The 8,352-nt window shown below is 41.0% G+C and overlaps 2 long non-coding RNA genes across 2 annotated transcripts; one reads left to right on the top strand and one right to left on the bottom strand.

Annotated features, from left to right (window-relative positions):
- Positions 1-6,583: 6,583 nt before the first annotated feature.
- On the bottom strand, positions 6,584-7,147 carry LOC129347021 (uncharacterized). Its single transcript, XR_008599147.1, has 2 exons — positions 6,955-7,147; positions 6,584-6,874 (listed from the first exon to the last, which is right to left on the bottom strand). It is a non-coding gene; the product is annotated as an uncharacterized LOC129347021 (long non-coding RNA).
- A 378-nt stretch (positions 7,148-7,525) lies between these two features.
- LOC129347022 (uncharacterized) lies at positions 7,526-8,089 on the top strand. Its single transcript, XR_008599148.1, has 2 exons — positions 7,526-7,718; positions 7,799-8,089. It is a non-coding gene; the product is annotated as an uncharacterized LOC129347022 (long non-coding RNA).
- The last annotated feature ends 263 nt before the right edge of the window (positions 8,090-8,352 follow it).

Below are 8,352 nucleotides of genomic sequence, written 5' to 3' on the forward strand. Positions count from 1 at the left end.
CCACAAGCAATTGGCATTTGGGCATAAATTGCCTCTGAACATGAAGGATGCCTCTCTATTCCACAAGCAATTGGCATTTATGAGATTCGGTGGTGTGCCCGCTCCAGGGCCTTAGGAGGGCCACATCGCCACGCCACACCTCCCTGCCACCTGTGCAGGGAGTGGTTATTTGTTAGCTAAATAACCCATCTCTTTGAAATACGTGTCTGGTAATATGTGCAAGTTAAACTATTAATAATAATATTCACGAATTTGCATGTCATCCTTGCGCAGGGGCCATCCACAACTATTGTATGGCATTCCGATTTGGATTAGGGCCTTTGACCGGGTCATTGAACGTGTCCAATCTAAATTTCTGAGAAAAATCCTGGGCCTACCGAAGTGTGTTCCATATGCAGTCATTTGCTTAGAAACTGGCTTAATTTTAGTGGAAACGAGGGCATGGCTTATGACATTTAAATACTGGCTACGGTTACATTATAATTCTGACCCTGGGAGCTTTACATATCAAATGCTTTCAGAGTCCAATGTGTCAAACTGGTCAGCGTATATCATGGAAAAAATGGAAGGCATGGGTATATCTGTGGACTCACTGTCTATGTTAACCTCAAATGCGGCATTTCATCAAATTAAGAGTAGGTTGCTAGATATCGAGCGCCAGAAGTTATATAGCTTGGCTACTAAAACCTGCTCTCCCCTGAGCTTTGAAGTTCCCCTCACTGTAGGGAGGATGGCTCCATATTTATCCTCCCTGCAGGTGCCCCAACTTCGTAGAGCTTTTTCTTTGGCCAGGTGCAATGCTATGCCTTCGGCTATTCTACATGGCAGATTTAACAGGATAGACTATTCAGCTAGATGCTGTCTATGTGAACAAAAATGTGTTGAGTCAGTTACTCATTTGTACGCTGGTATACGTCAAACATACTTAAAAGCTGTCTTAACTAGTATGATGGATTGTTCTGACTCGCTCAAAGTCCATAGACTGTTGAACGATTCCCTTCATGATGTAACCGAGAAGGTGGCTGAGTTTCTCCATTCTGCCTTGAAGTTGCGTCAAAGGATATCACGGAGTTAAGCTCTAAATGTATTTTTGTATTTGTAATACAGCAATCTTTTAACTTTGTTCTTTCCTTTTGTAAGTGGATAACTTGAATTGCTGCTATATGCCAATAAAGGCTAACTTGACTAATAATATTCAGTGTGACATCACCAAGTTCCAGCCTATGACATCATTGGACCAATCCATGATATCATCAGACTCAACACGTGCTGCCCTCATGTGTCACTCCCAAAAGTGTAACTCCCAAAAGTGGCATCATCACACCTCCAACAGGAGTGCTCCTCCAATTTACACTGGGCTGATTCTTAAAGAATTGGCCAGTTTGGGTCCCAAGTTGGCCTGGTAAGAAATGTGGGAGTTCTCCCATGACCTGCACGATGACGGCACTCCCGGAAGTGACATCATGCTTTGTGTATATGTGAAGATCTGCCCACCGAGAGGGTAAGGGGACCTGGCAACCCTTGAACTTGTGTGTGTGTGGGGGGGTTAATACAAATCTAGTTCCTCAGATATAGAAATTAAAGTGATTCTGCTGTCGTGAACCCTGCTTCAATCAAACAAATGTCCCATATTGTTAGGCCAGGCTATCTGAGAAACCAGTATTGACTCTCGATTCTGAGATTCGTTGAGATGTATAGAGTGTTGGTCTAAGATTGGAGAGACCAGAGTTCTAACCCCCATTTAGCCATAAATCTCATTATGTGACCTTGGGCTAGTCACACACTCTCAGCCTATCCCACCTAGCAGGGTATTTGTAAGGGAAAGAGAGCGGGGGAGGCCATTTTTGACTCACAGTCTAGTAAATGTCCTGTCTTCAGGCAGGAGGCTGGCATCTGTTCTGCCTGGCTGGGCAATATTTCTGGCACATTGAGGAAGGGGTTTATAATATTTTATATCCATAAACTGCTGATATAGACACACACACAAACCTGTCAGGGCATATCGGCAGTACTAGCTAAGGAGAGTTACACTCGCACATGCTTATTGATTTCAATAGTTTTTAAAGGGTTTAACTCTGCTTAGGATTGAGCTACATACAGGCCAACAAATCCCTGAAAAAGCAAAAACATGATCCTCTACCACATGAGGTTTATTGTGTAACATATATATATATATATAACATTACCACCTCATTCTGTAGGACACATACATTTCTTCTGAGATCCATCAACACCCATTTTTGTTCGTATCAAGAATGTAATCTTCCACTGAGTCAGAGGAGTTCAGAAGAAAGAATGGGTTGGCATCGGCAACTGGTATCTTTGGCGCAGCTGTATGACCTTGTCTGTAACCTGCCGCTAGTTTGTAGACTGAGGAAGTGTAACAAGCCCCTGCTTTGTGGTCTGAGGAGGGGTGAGAGTTAGCTACACCAGAGTTCATGAAAGTTGGAATATCCATCTTACACATCTTGTGCCTCCTGATTTTACATAGCACTGAAGAACTACTAGCACCTCCTTTCTTTGAGGGCTTTTTCAGTGAACAAGTTCAATAACTTCCTCTACCACAATATAGGGGAAAAGGTTAAGGAAAGTATTGAATTGGCTCAGGAGTCTTGTTCAAATCAGGGCAGTGACAGAAGCAGAGGGAAGATCAAAGTTAACCTCTCACCGTTTTCTCACCTGACCACATGGAGCTGTTGTTTGCCTACTGGGGAGAAATATATGCTTATCAATATGGGTATCTTTCAATCACTGCGGCTTTATTTTTATATCATCTTGACCCAGGTGTACTTGATATCCAAGGATAGGGGAATAAAATGCAGACATACAGTGCAATCCTATGCAGAGTTACGCCAGTCTAAGCCCATTGAAGTCATTGGGCTTAGACTGGAGTAACTCTCCATAGGATTGCACTGTAAGTCACCAAAATGGAGGTTTTGCGATGGAATGTATTCTGAAAGCCGCACAGCTAACTGAGCTACATCAGAGGCCTGAAAGAAGGCAGTGGCCTGTTGCAGTCTCACAAACATCATTTATAATTTTTGAGAAAAACAAGGTACACAGCGGCATGGAAACCTTGAGGCTTTACTAAAGAAGTTGATTTGCCCTACAATTATTCAAAACACTATAATTAAAATCCCTTTTGTAGATGCACAGCGAGTGAATGATGACTTTGAAAATCAAGAGGCACATGTAGCTCAAGAGCTTGGGCTTTGCTGCATTCAGTCTATAAGAGCAACCTGCACCTCAGAGATCTGGGAGACTGAACTGCATCAGGCAGGATCTGTTACATGAAGCTTTACAATTTCATCCTTTATGCCTAAATTAGTGAAGGCGTGAGGGCAACAACTTCTTATATCTGAATTCATTGTACTTTGCTGGTATTGGACAGCAGGGTTCCATCGGCTGTCTATAGATTTTCTTTTTCAATTTCTCCTCTAAAAACCAATTACACTTTTTCTCCTCTTGTGTGCGAATAAAACTTCTGATCCTTTACATTCATATCATTTTTTCCTACCTGTAAATATTACAGGTGTGGATTTTGGGGGTACCTCAGTAAATAACACTGTACATTTTACATATATATATATATATATATTTATGTCAGGAACCATAACGTATAAAAAGAGCATATGTTGCATTGAAAAGTATATAGCCTGTGTTTACAAAAACTTTATCTATAAATACAAGAGCAAAAGTGGAGAAGGAAAACCGGCATAGGAACAAAGAGTAAAAGTTACAAGGCAGACGATTGGCTCGTCCTTCTCTCAGACATGCAAGCAGATGTATGTCAGAAAATGAGAGTCCACACCTGGAAGTGGACCAATATTTTGCTGGTATGCTGCTGCTGTTACTCCTCCTGCCACTGCTGCCTTCTACTTCCAGCAGCAGTTCAGAATCCATAAGCAGTTGGCAGCCAGGAGATCCACAGCATTTGCAGAACTTTGCAGAGCAAATTATCTTTGGAGAATTTGTATCCACTATACACCTCAAAATGTTTTTACTCAGCTTTACAGTACGTCCAAAGATTTCCTCAAGAGGATGGTAAGTAGTTCTTTAATGTTTAAAAGGTCTGCCTCAAGTTTTTAAACCTTTCTAGTGTAATTAAAACATGAGAATGCAGAGCGGAGAAGACTCAGACTGTGAAGTGCCTTTTCAAACACTCATGTTTAGAAAATGATGATTTCCAACTGTGAAATGAATGTCATACATTTAAAACTATTGTCTCACAGAATTTCCTTTTATTTTCCATGCAGTCTGTTCACAAATTTCATGAACAGTCACTTGTATTAACATAAATCCAGAGGAGTTAGCCATGTTAGTCTGTAGTAGCAAAATAGTAGAGAGTCCAGTAGCACCTTAAAGGCTAATCAACTTTATTGTAATGTTTACAGTAAAGTTGGTTAGTCTTTAAGGTGCAACTTGGCTCTTTACTGTTATAATAACATAAGGAACCATCCACCCATTAATCTGCAAGGCTGCCCATTCGTATGTCCTTCAGTTTCTCAGTGGCAGGCATAATTCTTCTGAAAAGAAAGCTAGACATTTCAAAATTGGCCACCAGCTTTAGGATGGTCATAAGTGTCATAGTGCCAAAAAAGGAGGGAGGAATTTGTATGGAATTGGAACTTTCCCCAGACCACCATCCCCCTCCACTTTTTCTTTGGAAGCCACTGTTGTCTGGGGAGGGCACAATTCAACCAAAATAAAGCCGGGAGTATTAAAATGGGCCACCCACTTCAGGATGACAGTAGGAATTGCAATGCCAAAAAGAAAGGCAGTTGGACGATTCTGGCATAGAATAGATTAGCTCTGCAGTGTCTCTCTGCTATTTGTAATGGAAGCAGAGGTTTAATCATGAGAAGCCAGAAAGCGTTGGCGGCACAGACAGGGAGGATTAAAAATATCCCATTTGACAAAAAACACGGGGTGCTTACCAACTTCCATGACCTGGCTTCTGTTGAAATGCAGGGTGAACCAACACTAAGTCTGCAGATGTTTAGATTATTAACATAGGTGTAACATGCTAAACACCTGGACAATGCTCGTGTTTGTTGTCAGCATTTCAAAACCATCAAATAATGATTGTCACAAAAAAAAATTCAGTTGCAGAAAAATGATCCCACAGTAGAGAAACTGAAGTTTCCCAGCATATCACAAATTTGAGTGCAGTGGAAAATGCAACCGTCCCCAGTTTTCAGGGTACCAGAACTGTGCTTGTCAGTGCCTGTAGGGCAGTGCTTCTGCTAAACTCATAGTGCCACAATCCTATGCGAAGAAAGGAAGTGGCAGAACCCTTAGAGGTTCTTTCTAATCGATCACCTGACCATCACCCACCATTTGGAAGAGTTGCTGCTGTGAGGCTTGTGTGCTTATCTGGCCAGGGAATTCATATCAAGCAGCGTCCTTCAGAGGCCTGACCTATGAGCCATTCTCTGGGCCTTTTCTCTCTTCCTGAGGTCATCGCACAAGGGGCCCACTTTGTTCCCTGGGGGAGCAGACAGCATACATTTCTATGAGACACCAGACCTCTTTGAAGGTCATCACTAATAACTCTTCTGCAATAGCCATCAATATATTTCTTATTTTTAATGCTCCGTCCACATTCTGGTGATTTAATCAGTCCTCATGGTCAGAGCAGTGAGACTCAGAAAGAGATGATACTGAGATTAAGGCGGTCTCTCATCTGCTAAGAGGCAAATATTCTTTAGACAGAATTTTCATTCAGTGTTTCAAGAAGGGTGCTGTGACTCTCGAAAGCTTACACTCTGAAAATCTTGCTGGTCTCTAAGGTGCCGCTGGACTTGAATCCTGCTATTTTACTGCAAAACAACATGGCAACCCACCTAACATGACATTCGGTGACTGGATTCCTGGGGTGAAAATAGTAGCCTCAGTTACATTCCTCTTTCTTGAGGGGAGCGGGAAAGCATGGCAGCTCCAAAAGTATTTGAACAATATACTGTTGCCATAACTAGTATTGTAATAAAGAAGCTACAATTGTTTCTTATGACACAGGGGCGCAAGACTACTCAAAACTCTCATTGCAGGTTTTTGAGTAAACAATACCAGCATATCCTAGCCTTTGTCTTTGCCTTTAATGAAATCAAGAAGAATTCCAAACTCTTACCCAACACCACACTGGGATCAAAGATTTATGAAAATGCTTTCAATCCACTGCAAAGCTCTCAAGGCATTCTGGATCTAATCTTCAGAGAAAAGTCGATTCGTGTCAATTACCACTGTGATAGGAAGAAGAAAGTAATGGCCGTCATTGGTGGCTTCACCTCCCAAAACTCCATCCAGATGGCCAACATTTTAACTACATACAAGATTCCACAGGTACGTGTGTTGAGTCATGCAGAAATATAGACATAGGAACAAAAATCCTTTCCATTAAGCCTTTTCTTTAAAATCTCTAATATTAGAAGGCTCATTTTAGTCTACTGTTGAGGATTCTAAGCTCAGCTCATGAATGCTGGAATAACAGGCCAATATCTTTCTTTGGGCCATCTTATCCAGGCAAAACAAAGGGAGAAGATTACACTTCCACAATAGTTAAGTACACACCAATACAAGGAAGTGTGCCAACACAGCTATTATTATTATTGCAGCACAAGTAAATTATACAATCAATATAAACACAACAGTTTCGATTCCATTCAATTCAATGTGGCTGCAAACTTGTTCCAATAGACTGAGAGAGTCAAGTCCCATATATTAACGGAGCCTCTTTATCACAGGCTGCAAACGGTGCCAGTTGAAGTTAATCGGTGGCGTCCAAGATTTATGAGCTCCAAGGTGGCGACGAGCTATACCGGTCTATTCCTTTCGGCTCGTTTCAAACCCAGTTCTTCATCAGGCCACCAATGTCCTACAATTTATATCACAAACTATCAGTAATCAGCCCAATATTGGCTGCCCCTGTGTTACCGTCTGCCAGTTCATACTTACAGTTAATCAAAGTATTTCGTATCCAAACTCAAAAAGCATTCCGGTTTACATTCAGGTTTACATTTACAGATCCAGCTCCCGAGTTAGGTGCGGGGGGCATAAATATCCACCATTAAATACAAGCCACTAGGACAATTGTCAATTACCATACAATTAATTGATTTAAAGACATATCAGTACCAGATACATTTATTTCAAATGACTAATGTCTGAGTGGGACCTTAACAAGGGAAGGGGGGGGGGAAAGGAGAGACAAAAGAAAAAGAAAAATGGGAAAGAAAAGAGAAGGAAGAAGAAAGAAAAAACAGTATGAAAAGAAAAAAAAAGAAAAAAAAGAAAAAAAAAGAAAAAAAAAGAAAAAGAAAAAAGAAAAATCTGGTTCAGCAAACCCCTCCCCCTCCCTCCCCCCCTCTCCTTGCTCCCTCCCCCCTTTCTGGCTTCTTTTTCTTTTCATACTGTTTTTTCTTTCTTCTTCCTTCTCTTTTCTTTCCCATTTTTCTTTTTCTTTTGTCTCTCCTTTCCCCCCCCCCCTTCCCTTGTTAAGGTCCCACTCAGACATTAGTCATTTGAAATAAATGTATCTGGTACTGATATGTCTTTAAATCAATTAATTGTATGGTAATTGACAATTGTCCTAGTGGCTTGTATTTAATGGTGGATATTTATGCCCCCCGCACCTAACTCGGGAGCTGGATCTGTAAATGTAAACCTGAATGTAAACCGGAATGCTTTTTGAGTTTGGATACGAAATACTTTGATTAACTGTAAGTATGAACTGGCAGACGGTAACACAGGGGCAGCCAATATTGGGCTGATTACTGATAGTTTGTGATATAAATTGTAGGACATTGGTGGCCTGATGAAGAACTGGGTTTGAAACGAGCCGAAAGGAATAGACCGGTATAGCTCGTCGCCACCTTGGAGCTCATAAATCTTGGACGCCACCGATTAACTTCAACTGGCACCGTTTGCAGCCTGTGATAAAGAGGCTCCGTTAATATATGGGACTTGACTCTCTCAGTCTATTGGAACAAGTTTGCAGCCACATTGAATTGAATGGAATCGAAACTGTTGTGTTTATATTGATTGTATAATTTACTTGTGCTGCAATAATAATAATAGCTGTGTTGGCACACTTCCTTGTATTGGTGTGTACTTAACCATCTTATCCAGGGCCATTCTCTGCCCTAGGCCTGAACGAACCATAAACAATTGAGGTTCTTCATTGTCTTGCCTTGACAGCCTGATTAGAACTTTTAAATAATAAGGATCATTACAAAGTATAGCATTTTGTAGCTAACCAAATGGAACAAATGGATATTTATGTTTGTATGTATGTGGATGAAGAACGATATTTTCAAAAATAAATGAAGTTTTTTGTCATGTCTCATAAAGTCA

The sequence above is a fragment of the Eublepharis macularius genome, unplaced genomic scaffold, assembly GCF_028583425.1.
Source record: "Eublepharis macularius isolate TG4126 unplaced genomic scaffold, MPM_Emac_v1.0 Eublepharis_37, whole genome shotgun sequence".
In the NCBI taxonomy this organism is placed as follows: domain Eukaryota; kingdom Metazoa; phylum Chordata; class Lepidosauria; order Squamata; family Eublepharidae; genus Eublepharis; species Eublepharis macularius.